The sequence below is a fragment of the Lactuca saligna genome, chromosome 2 (genome assembly GCF_052625555.1).
Source record: "Lactuca saligna cultivar CGN05327 chromosome 2, ASM5262555v1, whole genome shotgun sequence".
In the NCBI taxonomy this organism is placed as follows: domain Eukaryota; kingdom Viridiplantae; phylum Streptophyta; class Magnoliopsida; order Asterales; family Asteraceae; genus Lactuca; species Lactuca saligna.
The window spans coordinates 25,823,378-25,842,106 of NC_136418.1; the positions used below are offsets into that span (position 1 = coordinate 25,823,378).

Here is an 18,729-nt window from a genome sequence, read left to right on the forward strand (position 1 = left end):
ATTGGGTATGTAAGATGGAGTTAGAGTTCGGAATCCCTAGAGGGCTAGAACAGTATGCATGGAAGAGTTTTCCATAGGGATAATTTGGGATGTTAAATGCTAGTTGAGCAATCCAGATAGACTGAAGGCTAGTGGGCACACCAGTCAGGCCGAAGGCTCGGGGACGGTACAGACAGGCTGAAGGCCCTGGAGGGCGGTCCAGACATGCTGAAAGTTCTGAGAGTAGTCCAGATTAGCGGAAGGCCTGGAAAGGTGGTCCAGTCATGCTGAAGACTCTACATATGTTGAGAGATCTGTATAAGGGGATGGAATGAGTATGTTGTGATGTGATAGCATCAGAAGGTCTGGCACCGGGTATTGATCATGATTAGTGGAAGGTAATGCATGGACTCGAGAGTCCTTGGGAGCAGATTCAGAGCATGTGGGGTGCATGGGATAATGGTTATGTTATAAGGGAATGGTGTAGCGTTGGGCGAGCACCGTGGCACTTGTCGTAGTGACAAGGCGGCCAAGTAGATTTCCTTGGATAAGGAAAAGGAAAGGTATGTAGCTCCGAGAGGGAGTGTAAGTTCACGGAAGTGAAAGCAGTAGCATGGAGGTATGATTGAGGTGTTCCAATCATGGTTATTGAGCAGTGTGTTTGCGCCGGCGGTATGGAATCACATCCGGGTTGGATGTCTACGGAGGTCTCGGAAGGAGTTCCGAGGGTGTAGAGCCAAAGAGGCTCGGAAGGGATGCAAGGATGGAGCCTTGGATTCCTAGTTTGGTATGAACAAGAGACTATGAATGTAGTGGTAATTCATCCTGGGAGATGTTTGGGTGTGTCGTCAGTGTGTCGGGTTTTCCCAACCCGAGGATGCTAGAGCCAGTTCAGCATGTGTATGTGATTGCGGAGGAGAACTCATGCGAGTTGCTCTAAAGCTGAAGGATGTGTCCTCCTGTCAGCAGGAAGGGATAGAGTAGGACTCGGAATGGGAGCAGGTTAAGCCTTAGCAGTGAATTCGGTGAAGGATATGTCTGTCGAGGAAAATGATAGCAGTGCCGTACCGGGACGGGATCCCGGTGGTTCAAGGTTATATCTAGCTCGTAAGATTCAAGTAATTGTTGTGATATGGAAAGAGAAAAGTACCATGGAGTGGTACTTGGTTGATAAGTGTGGTATCTAATAAGTGTGGTTATCAGAGGATGAAGCCGGTGACCGGCTTGAGGCCGTGGTCAGGACACCGCAGGGGAAGAGTTGGTTTTCGTGTTTCGGTGGTAACGTATTGAGGAACCTGGTTTGGTTAATGCCAGGTGGTGCAATACAAGAGTAGTTTCGGGAGTTGTGTTGCTGCAGGATTCGAGGATGAAGCCTAATTTAAATGGGGAGAATTGTAACATCCCGGAAATTCAAAAGTAGAGTTGAAGGGCTAAAAGTGTAAATAAGAAGGTAGACTCGGCGAGTCTATGGTTAGACTCGGCGAGTCGAGTCGTGTCTCAGGTCGCGTGTTAAGTGGCCAACTCGGCGAGTTGCATGGGTGGACTCAGCGAGTTGGTGCTGAGTGGAGAAAACCCTAATTCCGGGGGTTGAGCCGTATATAAAGAACATAATACCCTCTCCCCAGCCCCTTTGCTCTCCCTTGAAGTCCAGAAACCCTAGCTTTCGGTTGTGAGAGAGTCGGATAGCGTTTAGAGCCTTGGAGGAGGGAATCTTAGAGGGGAAGTGAAGAACAAGAAGGTTGGAGCAAGGGGCTTTGCAGAGATTTAGCTTATTCTTCAGTTGGAGCTCTCATTTGAGGTAATAATCTGCTGTTTGAGCTTTTGTGCATATAGATATATCAATTGTGGGGTTTTTGTGGTACGAATGAGGTCTATCTCAAGTTTGGTGTAAGATCTGAAGTTGCTACCTCAGATCTAGGTTGTTAATGATCCAGAAAGCCATAAAGTCTATGCTCAAGAGTTGTTGGTGAAGTTCTTTTATCCCAAACCCTAGCCCTAGAGTATATTATGCTTAGATCTTTTTGGATTCATGTAAAGTTTACCACTTTACATGATGGATGGCTTGTAGAAGAGTAGATGTATGGATTTAAGACCCTGCAAGGCTTGGAAATCATCTGTATGGGTTAAGAGCTAGTGATACTCGGCGAGTCACATGAGTGTACTCGACGAGTTGTATGAAGATAGGCAGAAACTCGATGAGTTGGAAGAACAACTCGCCGAGTTGGTTGAAGATAGCCTCGGACTCGGTGATTCTGTTCTTGGACTCGGCTAGTCTGGTCGTGAGGTCCTAACCTTTCCTGGTTGAGTTGTGAATCGGTGAGTCAAGGGATGACTCGGTGAGTTGAGCGGGAAGTGACTCATAGTTTGCGGGACTCGGCGAGTCTTGGGGCGACTCGGCGAGTTAGGTCGCGATATGGGAGGTTTTAGAGTTGAGGGACTCGAGGAGTCAGCGGACTGACCCGGCCAGTAGGGTAAGTCAGGAAGTTTGACTTCGACTGAGGACTTTGACTTTGACCAAGAGTTGACCAGTTGACTTCCCAGGGTAATTTGGTAATTATTGGTATTTATTGAGTTCGGTCTTTGTATTGTCAGTGGTGGAGTTCGTGTCAAAGGTTGGAGCAGCGTGATCTTATATTTTCAGTCAGCAGTTGCGAGGTGAGTTATCCTCACTATATCAACAGGGTAGAAGGCACCAAGGCCGGCCCTTTATCAGATTGTAATCCGGGTATCATTGTTATGTTATTGCTTTGCTATGTTTTCATCCTGGTAGTTAGGATGGTATATGTTAGAGACCTGGTTAAGGTCGGTATCCTGCTATATAGGATGATACTATGTTAGAGACCTGGTTAAGGTCGCTATCCTGGTATATAGGATGATGCTATGTTAGAGACATGGTTATGGTCGATATCCTGGTATATAGGATGATGCTATGCTAGTGACTGGTTAGGTCGGTATCCTGTTTAGAGTATGTTATGATATGTGATCTACTAGATCGGTTGATTGGATGTGAATTGTTGTATGATTGTATGTTTATGTGCACATGGTTGTTGGACTGGGGTTGGGTTGAGGCGGGTCCTGCTTTGTGCTGTTTGCCAACATACCCAGGGTGGACCGGTTATCCCAAAGGCCCAGCGAGCGGTCCGGATAGACTGTAGGCCCCGCAAGGGCGGACCAGACGTGCCGAGGCTCAGAGAGTGGACTAGGTCGACAGAAGGCCCGGTGCGGGAAAACTAGTCATATTGTAGATTCAGAGAGTGAACCAGGTGGGTTGAAGTCCCGGTGCGGGCAGACCAACCACACTGCAGACTCGATGGATATGGATAGACTCGGAGGGTGGACCAGGTGGACTGAAGTCCCGGTACGGCGGACCAGTCACACAGTAGACCCAAAGTGCATGGCTGTTCTGTTCGGATGTGATATGTCATGCGTGCTATATGTGGTTGGTATTTTGGCGGTATCTCACTAAGCTTTCGGGCTTACAGTTGTGGTTTATTGTTTTTTAGGTACTTTAGGAGACCGTGGCAAGGCGAAGGCGTGATCGTACCGCTCTTCATGTTTATGTTTTACGATATGGTTCTGGGAAGACTCTGATAATAATTGTATTGAAAACCTTTTTGTAATGACTTAACGAAAATGGGTCGTTTTTGAAAAGTTTAAATTGGCTTGAATTTTAGAGTATTACAACAAAGGGGCCACAAATGCATTATAACGTATATAGGCTTAACTAAACATTTGAGTCCTTGTACAATCATCAAACACAACACTAGCATGGAATCCTAATTGCTTTTACAAAATTTTTCTAAATAAAATCCTAGAAATTCTTATGATTTTTTTTTAAAATTATACCTAAAATTAGGATTCTAACGTTAATAATGTAACCAACCCCCTACCCTACACTTAATTCATGCAATATCCACATTGCATGTTATGCATGATAATGAAAATATAAAAGTAAGGAGAGAATTGGAACAAACTCCCCTGGGATAGTAGTTGGGTGGTTGATCTTCTTCTTGTTAAGCTCCATCTTCAATTGACTGTAGGGATGGGAACAACTCATCCATGCCTTGAGTGTCAAAGTCTCATGTGATACAGCTCCATATATAGATGAAAAAGCTCTTTGAAATGCTTGGAAAATTATCTTCAAAGAATATGATTAATGCCCACGTTAAATAGAACCGAATCATAAACTTGGAAACAGAAGAATGAGCAACTCGTCGAGTCCAGATGGGGACTCGTCGAGTTCTAGTTATTCTGGAAGAATGGTCATCCTTTCTTGATTGGGCTCGTCGAGTTCGGGTATGGACTCGACAAGTTGTTTTAACTGTATGTATAAAAACATCTTTTCTGCTTCAGGTCCAGTTTGGATTTTAGGATAGTATTAAGGGAATATCCCTCCTTGTTTTTCTTCTGTAAAAAGACACCTTTTCAGGTGTTCTAATCGTCGGACTTGTAATCAGACTCAAAACTCATATCTTCTCGTCTAGACTCAACTTCTCATGTTATTCCCTTACGCTCTATTCACGCATTCAATCCGTCATCCTAATTCTGAAAAGATCAAAAACAACACACAAGTAATAAAAAAGGAAAACAAACTAAAAATCCTAATTACTAGGTGTTCAAACATCAACCAAACAAATAAAAACAAAAACACAACAAACCAAATAAAAATTGTTTTTAAACAAACCACACAAATAAAAATTAAAAAGGATAATTAATCTTCATCATCTTCCTCGGCTCCTCCAAATCCGCTTCCGCCCGCTCTACTTCTTCTTTCATTCAACTGTTCCTGCCAACTTTTGACATAGGGGTACTCAGGCCCATCCATCCACGTTATGTTAAATGGATCATCATGTAGGAAGATGTCATATGGTTGTAGTTCATGCTACACCCCAAGTCATCATGATATTGCCTCGACTCCAAATTAGCCCAATCCATAAGCAACTCATCATCAATCGGAATAACGGGGAAGTATTCATGTACATGCTCTTGCCTTGGCCTCACCCTTCTTCCCGGTTGCTTGGGTGCCAGCGTCTCATCATCATCTGGGATAGCATAATCACCACCATAGTCCTCAACAATCCTCACCCTCCTATAAAGATTAGGATTAAACGAAGGTGTTGGTAACATGGTCAACATATTCGTGGCCCCCCTTAGAAGACACCAAATGACCTTTCTAATTTTGTCAGAAACATTCCCCCACAATTTTTTGAGGTTTTCCTTTCCTTCACCGCCCCTTCACCTAAATACCTTGCCAAACAGTACGGGATATCGTAGAAGGTATTTGGCATGATAATACACCATGAGTAAAATACATCAAGGCTCGAAACCTTGTCATCATCCTTACGTATATTGATGGTGTCTGCAATGAGCCAGTAGATTAAATGGTGAACCGGGGATCGTATGCTACCTTCTTGGGTTGTGGATGGAATATACACACTATTTGCTATTGTGGTCCACCAATTTGAACCATTTGGTCCATCCGTGAACACTTTATGACAGCTTTCCAAGAAAATCATGAACACTTCAGTCATACATATCCATTCTCGAACTCAACTCCACCATACTACATTCCGGGTACTCACCACCAAGTCAAAAAGTCAAGGCATTTGTATTATAAAAATCATCCCCCTCAGAATGTTACTGTGGAAAAGAACTCAAAGCAGAGCTGTTGAAACATAGGCTCTTCAATCTGGAATAGCCTCCTCCAAGCATCACAAGTGATTCACACCCCATTTTATACAAAAACCTTAGTCAAATATTGATTTAACACCTCCACCAAACCCACTTGACCGATCCAATTCCAGCTTATCTCATTTGGCACATAGATGTCCTTTGATTGAGTGTTTCAAGACTTTTTGTCCACCTAACCAAGGTTGACTTTGATCCAATATGTGGGAAGTTAAACCAAGAGAAGTCCCCTTGGATTCCTCGAGAACTTTGGCCTCTTCGGTTGAACATCTTCTGCAAAATCAAACACAAGAAAAAACCACATAAACCACAGAAGATGTCGCACCCGGTGCCTGGTATGTATTTTATTTAATGTATTTTGCATTTTTGGCCTAGGAAGCGGCGAGTTGAAGGCCCAAATCATCGAGTAGGAGAGGGTTTGGACAGGACTTAAGTCATGGACTCGTCGAGTCGGCAGCCAGACTCCCTCTGAGTGGACAAAAACCATAATATGAAGGTTTCCACCATATTTAATCATCTTTTTCAGCCACCACTCGTTTCTATTGCTCCCAAAAGACCCTCCATAGCAAACCCTAAGTATTTTGGTGCAAGAGCTAAGGCTTTTGAGTGATTTTGTGGGTTTTGACCTCAAGGAAGAAGAAAGAGCATAGAAGGATCAAAAGGAGACTGAAGTATTCGAGTTTGGTTCATCATTTGTATTCCTTATAAGGTATAAAGTCTGTAACTTGCTTGCTTGTTTGTTAGATCCCTTTTTGGGGAATATTTAGGGCTTTTAAGCCATATGAGGTGACCAACCATGATTTGGAAACATGGTTGGGGGTCAAGACTTCGGATCTTGCACTTGGGAAGAGTCACAAGATAGATTTGGGTTGCTTTTGCACCCAAGGAAGGTCTCATGAAACAAAAGAGCCATTTTAGAGCCTTTTTGGCTCAAAAGTCCCATGCATGCACGTAAAGTTCGTAACTTTATGTGCTAGATCGAGCTTAGAGGCTTGGATCTATCATTTGGACAAGTGTTGTACATCAGAAATCGAGGATTTAAGGTGTGGACGTTATCGACTCGGCGAGTCCATTCATGGGGCTCGACGAGTCCAAGGCATTTAGTCCCATATTTGTTGAGGGTCAAAAGAACTCAGTTAGGTGTTAGAAGGGTTGTAGCAGGTCAGAAGGAGTGACCCAACGCATTGACTAAGTTTTAGATCTGGAGTTCATGGGACTCGACGAGTGCTAGAACAAACTCAGCGATTCCAAGGCAATCTCATTATGTTTGATGATGAACTCGTCGAGTTGTTCATACAAGTCAGTGGGTCAAGGTCAAGACTTTTTCATTAGATGAAGGTGAACTCAACAAGTTGTTCATACAACTCGGCGATAAGGATGAAGGTTCATTGATGTTCGTAAAGAAGGGAAACTCATTGAGTCATTGCCAAAATCGACAAGTCGAGTCATGGACAAGAACGAGTAAAGGGTGGGGACTCGATGAGTTGACGGCCCAACTCGGAGAGTCGGGTCAACTGGAAGTTAACTTTGACTTGGAATTGGTTGGGGGTAAAATAGTCATTTTACCCTAAGAGTAGATATCAGATTCTGACTAAGTGTTTTGTGGGGATTATAATTGGAGGATTTATGGAGCAGCAGCAGGAAGAGGTTTCCCGCTCAGATTATCAGCACCTTCTCGTACGAGGTGAGTTACCTTCCAGTAGGGGTGGGTCTAAGGCCAGAATGCCGGCCCACCAAAGAGGAGTATTTAGAAGATGATTGTCTTTGTAATAAGTATCTTGGTCTGGTTTGTGCTATGGTCATGAGATTTATCTGTATGATATGTTATGTGTATAGTAGGGATCAGTTTCCCTGATAGTGGTCCTTAGGACCGAAGGGTAGGTTAGCACCTGGATATGCCTGACTGTATGTTATATCTTGTTGTTATGCTAGTGATAGAGGGTGGAATAGTCCCTAGTTACCGGTTGAAAGATACCGATGATAGTTACCAGTTGAAAGATACCGATGATGATTACCGGTTGAAAGATACCGATGATGGTTACTGGTTAAAAGATACTGATGATGATTACCGGTTGAAAGATACCGATGATGATTACTGGTTGAAAGATACAGACGATATTGTATGGTATGTGGTATGATGAGGGAACTCAATAAGCTTTGTGCTTACGGTTTCACTTTTGGTTTTAGGTACCTCTTCGTCTAAGGGGAAGGAGTCGACGACGTAGCATCGCATCACACACTCACACATGATTCCGCATCGGACATTCTTGGATTGTACTCTAATTTTCATTACTTTTGATGTCATGGTTTGGGACACAAGATTATGAATTTGTAATTTGTTGCTTTATTGACAATGTTATGGTGAAATGTTTTAAAAATTATTAATTAAAAAATGAAATTTTCGGGCTTGAATTTTGGGATGTTACAAGTTGGTATCAGGGCCCTAGTTTGAGGGATTCGGACACACCCTCAGGAGTGTCTGGACTCAATCCGAGGGACTAAAAGATTTTTACAAGGAAAATGGTTTTCTAAAATCTAAATGGAAGGATATTAAGAAAGACGAAGTGTGTGATGCATGCGATCGGCCGGGGTCAAGTTAGTTTTCCCCAAGATACCCATACTTGTTATGTTATGTTATATGGTCTTGACTCAGAAAACTGCATGCTAGAATAGGACTAAGGATCTAGGAGGATGCCTTGTGTGCCTGATATATGATTCTGAGAATTGCATGCTAGTTAGGGCTAAGGGTCTAGGGAGGATGCCTTGTATGCCTGTTGTATCAGCTATATGCTATGACTGTTTAGACAGCTGTAGGATGGCCTGTGTAGGTTATTCCTGGTTTGGTCACCCAATGCATGAATGATGCTTGCTTTGTGCTATGGGGGTCCTGGCCATCTTCAACTAGCTAAGGAACGAATATGTAGCAGTATCCACAAACTAGTTAGGGGAGGTGGTGGTGAGTCCTAGTGTAGCTGATGGCTGAGGGTAGGTCGGAGAGTGCCCTAGGGAAGCTTAGGATGATGTCAGTGGAAGGGGGCATCGGTAAAAGGGACTTGGTGAAGTCGAAGCAATCCTTGAGGAAAGTACAGGTAGATGTGGAACGTAGTATGGGCTCGTACTACTAAAAGCAGAGGATCCGTACTCGAATCAAGGAGGGCCTAGATGGAACCCGAAAACTTGGAAAGTGTGTGAGACCTCTAGAAAGTGTATGTGACCCTGACGGTTGTATTTTTATTTTCAGAATGGTGGTCACGTGCCATGGAGCGGGAGGTTCAGGATCTGGGTTAGGATCGGGCTCGGGTGCAGGATCCGAGAATGTGGATGATGGGTTACGCAAGTTCATCGCATCCGAGATCACGAGGGGTATCCTTGATGTGACACCAGTTATCTTCAGGTCGATCAAGGAAGGGATGATTGAGCTGCTGGAGAATCGCCTCAGGGCGTTCAGGAGCGACTTGGCGACTAGCCAGTCAGGATCACACACACTGTCCTTTAAGGAATTTAGAGGGAGTGGTGTGCCGGATTTCCATGGGGTGAAAGACCCCATTACTGCTAGGATATGGATCACAGACACCGATTCTGCGCAGCTGACGAGCTTCTGCCCGGAAGGGTCGAAGGTCTGTTTCGCTGTAGGGTGTTTGAGAGACAGGGCTAGAGATTTGTGGGAGTTAGTTGGTGACTCTCTGGGAGGCTGCTGTTGAGGCTATGACCTAGTCAGACTTTGTGACCAGATTGAGGGCGGAGTTTGCGCCAGCTGTGGAGCTTCAGCAGCTGGCCAGGGAGTTCTTGGACATGAGACAGACTACGGAGACTATGGCGGAGATCTCCGCCAAGTTCTGCGAAAGGGCATTGTTGGTTCCCCAGTATGCGGGTGATGAGGACATGAGGAGGACCCGCTACCATGACATGCTACGAGCTGACATCCAAGACCATGTCAGTTTCTCAGCTTGACCTACCTTAGATTTTATGATTGAAAGGGCTAGGGAGAGGGAGATTTATCTGGAGCACATCCCGAAGAGGAAGGCAACAAAGGGGCTAACGACGGGGGCTTCGGGGAAGAAGCCGAAGGGATCCGATGGTAGGCCGAAAGGCCAGTCGGGATGGGACCACTATGGGAAATGCGGTTGGTCACACGAGGGAGCTTATCGCATTGGGCTGGGTTCAAGCTTCTATAAGTGTGGCATGGTTGGGGATTTTGGCAGAGATTATACTACCCCTACTCCTGCGATTCAGATATCAGACCTGATTTTCTTTCATTGCAATCAGAGGGGCCATAAAAAGGCCAATTGCCCTAGATTGACAACAACAACGGTGCCGACAGTGGTGCCGACTCCAGCGACAGAATGGGTTGTGGATGGCCGGAAGGCCAAGTTGGAGGCTCCAGTGGTTCGGAGCCAAGCATTTTAGCTGACAGCCAAGGAGGCACGCATTGCACTCGATGTGGTGACGGGTATGATTTCTTATTTTTTGCTTTTATGTTATGTCGCTGTGATTTTGATATATTATGTGCCTTGCTTAGGATCATTCCATGTGAACGGTATCCCAATTCAGATGTTGTTTGATTCGAGTGCCACTCGATCATTATTCTCTCTTGTGCTTAGCAAGAAGTTTCCAAATTCTTCGAGCATGTTGGATTGCCCTCTAGAGGTCGAGATTGTGGACGACCGGTCGGTATGAGCGTCAGAGGTGTATCGGGATTGTGTTTTGAGGTTGTTCGAGGAACGTTACCTGGTGGACATGGTTCCCATACCTTTGCAGGGGAACAAGGTTATTATTGGCATGGATTGGCTGAGCCCCAATGGGTCAGTGATCGACTGCGCGCAATAGTTAGTACGGATTAGGACCCCTAGTGTGGGAGAGCTGGTCGTTCAGGGCGAAAGGCCATAGTGAGGACCAACCTTATGTTCGCCAATGAGGGCTAGGAGCTACCTCCAATTGGATTGCGCAGGTTATGTTGCCTATGTTATGGATACCCAGGAGGCGGGTAGGGAGACAGTGAGCGATGTGCCCGTAGTACGGGAGTTTGAGGACGTATTCCCCTAGGAGTTGACCGAGGTAGCTCCAGATAGACAGGTGGAATTCAAAATCGACCTAGTACCTGGTGCGGCCCCGATAGCCAAGGTATCCTATCGGTTGGCTCCTCCTGAGATGCAGGAGTTGTCTACATAGCTACAAGAGCTGTTAGACAAGGGGTTCATTAGACCGAGCAGTTCACCCTGGGGAGCCCCGATTCTGTTTGTGAAGAAGGAGGATGGGTCGCATCGGATGTATATAGATTATCAGGAGCTGAATAAGGCGACGGTGAAGAACAGTTACCCACTCCCGAGGATCGATGATCTCTTTGACCAGCTACAAGGAACATCTTGGTTCTCTAAGATTGATTTGCGTTCAGGGTATCACCAGATGAGGGTCATAGAGGAGGATGTGCAGAAGACTGCCTTTAGGACCCGTTATGGTCACTATGAGATTGTGGTGATGCCTTTCGGGCTCACCAATGCTCCTGCAGCGTTCATGGATCTCATGAACCGTGTGTGCAGGCCAATGCTGGATCGGTCTATGATAGTTTTCATCTATGACATCTTGGTCTATTCCAAGATGCAGGAGGAGCACGAGGAGCATATGCGTGAGGTTCTGGAGATTTTGAGAAGGGAGAACTTGTATGCTAAGTTCTCCAAGTATGAGTTCTGGTTGCACAAGGTGCAGTTTCTTGGCACCTTGTCAACCAGAACGAGATTTCTATAGATCCGGCCAAAGTGGAGGTCGTGATGAGATGGGAGGTTCCGAGGTATCCATCTAAGATTCGGAGTTTCCTAGGATTAGTTGGCTACTATTTGATATTCATTCAGGATTTCTCCAAGATAGTCGTACCCCTGACCAGGCTAACGAGGAAAGCGTAGTCTATTGTTGGGGGCCTAAGCAGCAGGCTACATTCGAGACACTGAAACATAGATTATGCGAGGTGCCAATCTTAGCCCTGCAAGAGGGCATGGAGGATTTTGTTGTGTACTGTGATGCATCCATATCGGGTTTGTGCACAGTATTGATGAAAAGAGGGCATGTCATTGCTTACGCTTCGAGGCAGCTGAAGCCTCAGGAGGCGAACTACCCAACACATAATTTGGAGCTAGGGGATGTTGTGTTTGCCCTCAAGATTTGGCATCATTACCTCTATGGGGTTTGTTGTACGATTTACATAGACCAAAAGATCCTAAGGTATCTTAAGGACCAACCAAATATGAATATGAGGCAGCATTGGTGGATTGATGTGGTAAAGGATTATGACAGTGAGATCCTCTACCACTCGGGAAAGTCCAATGTGGTGGCCGATGCGCTTAGCCGCAAGGTAGCACCGATCAGGGATATCTGTCTAAGGATGACAGTGGTAACTCCGTTGTTGGAGCGGATTCGGGAGGCCCAGTAGGAGGCTATGAAGGAGGAACATCAGAAGAGTGAGCGGATTGTGGGGGCAGGTTTCCTCCTTCGACTATGACAACCGAGGATTATTGACACTGCAACGTTAGGTGTGGGTGCCGTACCACGGGGTGTGTGCCAGGTTCTGATGGAGGAGGCACACAAATCTTGATTTTCCATTCATCCCGGGGCGACGAAGATGTATAGGGATCTTCGCCTGGACTATTGGTGGCCCTGCATGAAGCAGGATGTAGCATGGTACGTGGAGTGGTGCTTGACCTGCAGGAAGGTCAAGGCCGAGTACCAAAGGCCAAATGGTAAGATGCAGCCGTTGGATATTCCGCTGTGGAAATGGGAGGATATTACGATGGATTTTTATCACAAAGCTTCCCAGGACCGCGCAAGGAGTGGATTCGATTTGGGTCATCATCGATCGGTTGACCAAGAGCGCCCACTTTATTCCGATTTAAGAGAGCATTTCAGCCGAAAAGCTGGCCGACATCTATATCAGGGAGGTAGTGGTGCGGCACAGGGTGCCAGTGTTGGTGATTTCAGATAGAGATGTTCGGTTCACTTCAAGGTTTTGGAAGAAGTTTCATGATGAGCTGGGTACTCATCTGCATTTTAGCACCGCCTTCCACCCGCAGACATATGGTCAGAGTGAGCGAACCATCTAAACTTTGGAGGACATGTTGCGGGCATGTGTCTTAGAATTTGGAGTTAGTTGGGATACTTACCTCCTGTTGGCTGAATTCTCGTACAACAATAGTTATCACGCGAGTATAGATCGTCCTCCCTTCGAGATGTTGTACGGGAGGAAGTGCAGGACCCCGATATGTTGGGGCGAGGTTGGCCAGAGCGTAATAAGGAGCACCGAAGTAGTGGTCAAGATGATAGAGAGGATTCAGCAGGTCCGGATCAGGCTTCAAACTGCTTAGAGCCGACAGAAAAGTTATGCCAATAAGCGTCGATCAAACCTGGAGTTCCAGGTCGGTGATATGGTTCTCCTAAAGGTGTCGCCATGGAAGGGCGTCATCCGATTTAGGAAATAGGGCAAGTTGGGCCCCAGGTACATTGGATCACTCAGGGTCTTAGCCAGAGTGGGCAAGGTGGCGTATAGGTTGGATCAGCCAGCCGAACTCAGCCAGATCTATAACACTTTCCACGTTTCCTAGCTGCGGAAGTTCCTGGTGGACGACTCAGCAGTGGTACCCTTAGAGGATATACAAATCGATGAAAGCTGGAATTATATTGAGCAGCCAGTGGCGATCCTCAACCGGAAGTCGAAGGGTCTGAGGAACAAAAGGGTGGAGCTAGCGAAGGTGCAATGGAAGCACCGGAAGGCCGCAGAGCGGACTTGGGAGCCGGTGGATGAGATGATAGAGCATTACCCAGAACTTTTCTAGGAACAAGCAACAGACTTCGAGGACGAAGTCTGAAATAAGTGGGGGAGATTTGTAGCACCCGGTTCATGGTATGTATTTTATTTAATGTATTTTGCATTTTTGGCATGGGAATCGATGAGTTGAAGGCCTAACTCATCGAGCAGGAGCGGGTTTACATAGGGCTTAAGTCATGGACTCATCGAGTCGGCAGCTAGACTCGACGAGTAGGCACTGATTGGACAAAAATCCTACTTTGATGGTTTGGACCCTATTTAATCATCTCTTTCAGCCACCACTCATCCCTATTGCTCCCAAAAGACCCTCCATAGCAAACCCTAAGTATTTTGGTGCAAGAGCTAAGGCTTTTGAGTGATTTTTGTGGGTTTTGACCTCAAGGAAGAAGGAAAAGCATAGAAGGATCAAGAGGAGACTGAAGGATTCGAGTTTGGTTCATCATTTTCAGTCCTTGTAAGGTATAAAGTCTGTACCTTTCTTGCTTGTTTGTTAGATCCCTTTTTGGGGAATATTTAGGGCTTTTAAGCCATATGAGGTGACCAACCATGATTTGCAAACATGGTTGGGGGTCAAGACTCCGGATCTAGCAGTTGGGAAGAGTCACAAGATAGATTTGGGTTGCTTTTGCACCCAAGGAAGGTCCCATGCAACAAAAGAGCCATTTTTGAGCCTTTTTGGCTCAAAAGTCCCATGCATGCACATAAAGTTCGTAACTTTACGTGCTAGATCGAGCTTAAGGGCTTGGATCTATCATTTAGACAAGTGTTGTACATCAGAAATCGAGGATTTAGGGTGTGGACATTATCGAGTCGGTGAGTCCGTTCATGGGGCTCGACGAGTCCAAGGCATTTAGTCCCATATCCGTTACGGGTCAAAAGAACCCAGTTAGGTGTTAGAAGGGTTATAACAGGTCATAAGGAGTGACCCAATGCATTGGACTTAGTTTTAGACCCGGAGTACATTTGACTCGACGAGTGCTAGAACAGACTCGGCGAGTCCAAGGCAATCTCCTTATGTGTGATGATAAACTCGGCAAGTTGTCCATATAACTCGGTGAGTGAAGGTCAGGACATGTTCATTAGATGAAGGTGAACTCGATGAGTTGTTCATACAACTCGGCAAGTCGGATGAAGGTTCATTAATGTTCGTAAAGAAGGGAAACTCATCGAGTCGTTGCCAAACTCGACGAGCCGAGTCATGGACAAGAACGAGTAAAGGGTAGGGACTCGACGAGTTGATGGCCGAACTCGTCAAGTCGGGTCAACTGGAAGTTGACTTTGACTTTGACTTGGTTGGGGGTAAAATAGTCATTTTACCCTAAGAGTAGATATCAGATTCTGACTGAGTATTTTGTAGGGATTATAGTCAGAGGATTTTCGGAGCAACAACAAGCATAGGTTTCCCGTGCAGATTACCATAAAATACTCGTATGAGGTGAGTTACCTTCCCGTAGAGGTGGGTCTAAGGCCAGAATGCCGGCCCACCAAAGAGCAGTATTTAGAAGATGATTGTCTTTGTGATAATTATCTTGGTCTGGTTATGTGCTATGGTCATTAGATTTATCCCTGATAGCGGTCCTTAGGACCGAAGGGTAGGTCAGTACCCGGATATGCCTGACTGTATGTTATATCTTTTTGTTGTATGCTAGTGGTAGGGGGCGGAATCGTCTCCCCAGTTACCGGTTGAAAGATACCGATGATATTTACCAGTTGAAAGATACTGATGATGATTACTGGTTGAAAGATACCGATGACAGTTATCGGTTGAAAGATGTCGATGATGATTACCGGTTGAAAGATACCAATGATGATTACTGGTTGAAAGATACCGAAGATATTGTATGGTATGTGGTATGATGAGGGAACTCACTAAGCTTTGTGCTTACAGTGTCACTTTTGGTTTCAGGTACCTCTTCGTCTAAGGGGAAGGAGTCGGCGCCGTAGCATCGCATCACACACGCTCACATGATTCCGGATCGGACTTTCTGGGATGGTACTATGATTTTCATTACTTTTGATGTCATGGTTTGGGACACAACATTATGATTTTTTTAATGTGTTGCTTTAGTGATAATGTTATGGTGAAATGTTTTAAAAATTATTAACTCAAAAATGAAATTTTTGGGCTTGAATTTTTGGATGTTACAGAAGATATTAAAATAAAAATATGGAAAATACTCATATGTACTCATCGAGTTCATAAACTGACTCGACGAGTCCGATGAACAACTCAAGTTTGTTTTACTAATTCGAACATATTTATCAAGGATTTTTAGATGGACTCGTCAAGTTTAGGTATGGACTCGGCGAGTTATTCTCTGTTTGAAAATTTTTGAATTTTTTTTCTTTAAATTAATTCCACCACACCCCACACTTAAACTTTACTTGTCCCGAAGTAATCATTTTAAGCTAAAAAGAAGATTTGTATTAAAAAATCCCAATAAAACATACAAACGAAAATAAAAGACTAAAAATAAAATGAAAATGAAAGGGTAAAAGATAGCAAACTCAAACAGCGGGTTGCTTCCCATAAGCTCGACTCCTTAGCTGGACTCAAAAAACGTGTTGCTTCTTTTTGAGGAGTCTTTAGCTGGACTCCTTCCCGCTCTACGTCACATCGGCTTTCTCCAACAAGAATTCCTTCTTCACTTTTTGCACCTTCCAACTTATTTTATAAGCCATAATTTTCTTAATATATATCCTCTTCATATCTTCCCATGTCTCATTAGGGGTATTTTTGTCATACTTACGTTTTGTCCCTTTACCCCTCTTCACAAGCCATGTCTACTCTTTTTTTTTGTCCTATCTTCTCCACTTCCTTTTTTCTATCTCGATTGCCCTTTCAGTCATCATTTTATCATAACTTGAGGTCACAGATTCTACCTTACCTTCTTCATATGCTTGGGAATTTGGTGGTTTAAAAGTGAAAACTTCAAAGGTGGTAGAAAATAAAGCTCGAGGCTTGGTTCTCTTAATTGTTGATGGCATAACTTCTTTCACTCTTTGATAAATCATGTGCAACCCAATGGAAGAGTTATGCTTCTTGTTATTCCAAGCCTTAGTGGTCTCTTCATCTTCCCAACTTTCCTTCTTTTCGTCTTGAATTGCTTCATCACATTGCATATTTTTGTCAAGACATGCCGAGTTTGTTTCTTCAAAGCTGCTTAGATCTTCATTAGCTTCACTTTCTTCAAGTAGCCTCTACAATTCTCTTAAGTCTCATTGGGCATCAAACTCTTCTTCTAAAGAGAATGTGAATTTCTTTGAATTATTTTCATACCAAAGTGCCAGCTCTTTTTCTAAAAATTCATCATCCAAATCTATTGAGGAAATCTTATCTTCACTAGGTCTTGAGTGCTTATATTCTTGATTGATCCCTAACTTAACCGAATCACCCCCCACTCAAAGAGTAAGTTCTTATTCTTGCAAACGACTATAGCACAAGCCGTATTCAAAAATGGTCTTCCAATATTGACTGGAACATTATGGTCCCCATCTATATCTAAAATTGTGAAGTCAGCAGGAACACCAATCTATCTACTTTGATTAGAAGATCTTCACATACTCCCCTTGGATGTGTCATTGTTTTATCAACTAGATGGATTTTTATTTGAATAGGCTTTGGTTCTAGAAGGTTTAACTTTTTGAAGAAAGAATATTTCATAATGTTTATACTAGCCCTTGAATCAACCAATGTACGAGTGGTCATCAGGTTTCCAAATTGGCAAGGTAAAGTGATGCTTGCTGGATCGCCCATCTTCTCTGGCAGTTCGTTCAAAACTATTTCTGCTGCTTCTACCATATTTCTTCTATTCGCGAGGAGATCCTTAAGCAAGCTTGCATATTTTTCAATTTAAACTATTGTTTTAATAATCGGGATGTTCACTTGGAGTGCTCTTATATGCTCTATAAACTTCCTATACTCTTCAATTTTCTTATCTTGTATGGCTCGACTTGGAAATTGCAAGGGAGGCTCACATGGATTTAAAGGAGTACTATTTTTTCATCAGACGGAGAAATCGTCGAGTTCCTTCCTGGAAATCATCGAGTTGTTGTCGCTATTTGCAATTCTCAATTTTTTTCTCCTTTACCTTGCACCTCTTTAGATTCTTCTTTCTAGATTGGACTCAAAGGAGTGAAATTTTCTCAGAGTTTGTTGTTATTGCATTTACATGAGCTATTATTGGATTCTTTTCGGTATTACTTGGAAGTCCACCTAGCACTCTTTCATTGATTTGTTGTGTAAGTTTCCCTAATTGATTTTCAATGATAAGGATATAGGCTTTCTGATTTCTCATTAATGCTTGTTTCTCTTTCATCATTTCTTGTTGTTCTCTTATTGCATCATCGTTTTCGTTGTATCTTTTCTCGGATGCAGATGCAAATCATGTGAGCATATCTTTAAAGTTCATTTTTTTTTTCTCTTGCACCGGATCCTCCTTTTGAGAGAAACCTCTTATCTTCAACCTATATTTCTCCTCCTTTGTCTTTTTGTACTAATTGAATGGTAGCCATTCTTTTTTCGGTTTTGGCCAATCCTCAACATAACTATCGCCACTAGAGTAACACACTTGCACTTTCCGGTTCCCATGCTCGTCTAGATCACAATCTTTAGTAAGGTGAGGTCCGCTACAATTTTCACATCTCACCGGGATGGCATGGATGGATTGAACCAAGTTTTTCATTCTTCGCTCCAAACTCTCTAATTTTGCCATCACTACTACCATGTTATCGGAAACTAAGTTCACCGTCCCCCGAGTCGAGTCATTCCTAGGGTTATGATACTCTCTAGAGTGCTTAGATAATTCTTCAATTAGCACCTTTATAGTCATGGGTGCTTTCTTCGTGTGTGGTCCTTGGGAGTGAAATAGCTGCCTAGTTGTCACGTTCACTCCATCATAGAAAATGGAGACTTCTTGCTGAATGTTGAAATCATTGAGGGGGCAGTTCCTCAACAAGCCTTTGTATCTTTCCCACGCCTCATAGAGTGACTCTCCTACTTGTTGATCAAAATTTGCAATCGTTTTTTTCAACTTTGCTATTTTTGAGGGAGGAAAAAATTGATCACTAAACTCTTCACGCAATTTAGCCCATGCAGTGATGGATCATGGTGGGAGTGATTTCAACCAATATTTTGTGGTGCCCTTAAATGTGATTAGTAGTGTACGAAGCAAAACAGAGCGAGGCACATTATGGATATTGAAGTAGTCGGCTATGTCGTTGACCTCGTTGATATGCTTGTATGCGTCTTC

At 44.0% G+C, this 18,729-nt stretch overlaps 1 non-coding gene across 1 annotated transcript; it reads left to right on the plus strand.

Moving 5' to 3' along the window:
* Positions 1–18,406: 18,406 nt before the first annotated feature.
* On the plus strand, positions 18,407–18,513 carry LOC145033233 (small nucleolar RNA R71). Its single transcript, XR_013677466.1, has one exon. It is a non-coding gene; the product is annotated as a small nucleolar RNA R71 (small nucleolar RNA).
* The last annotated feature ends 216 nt before the right edge of the window (positions 18,514–18,729 follow it).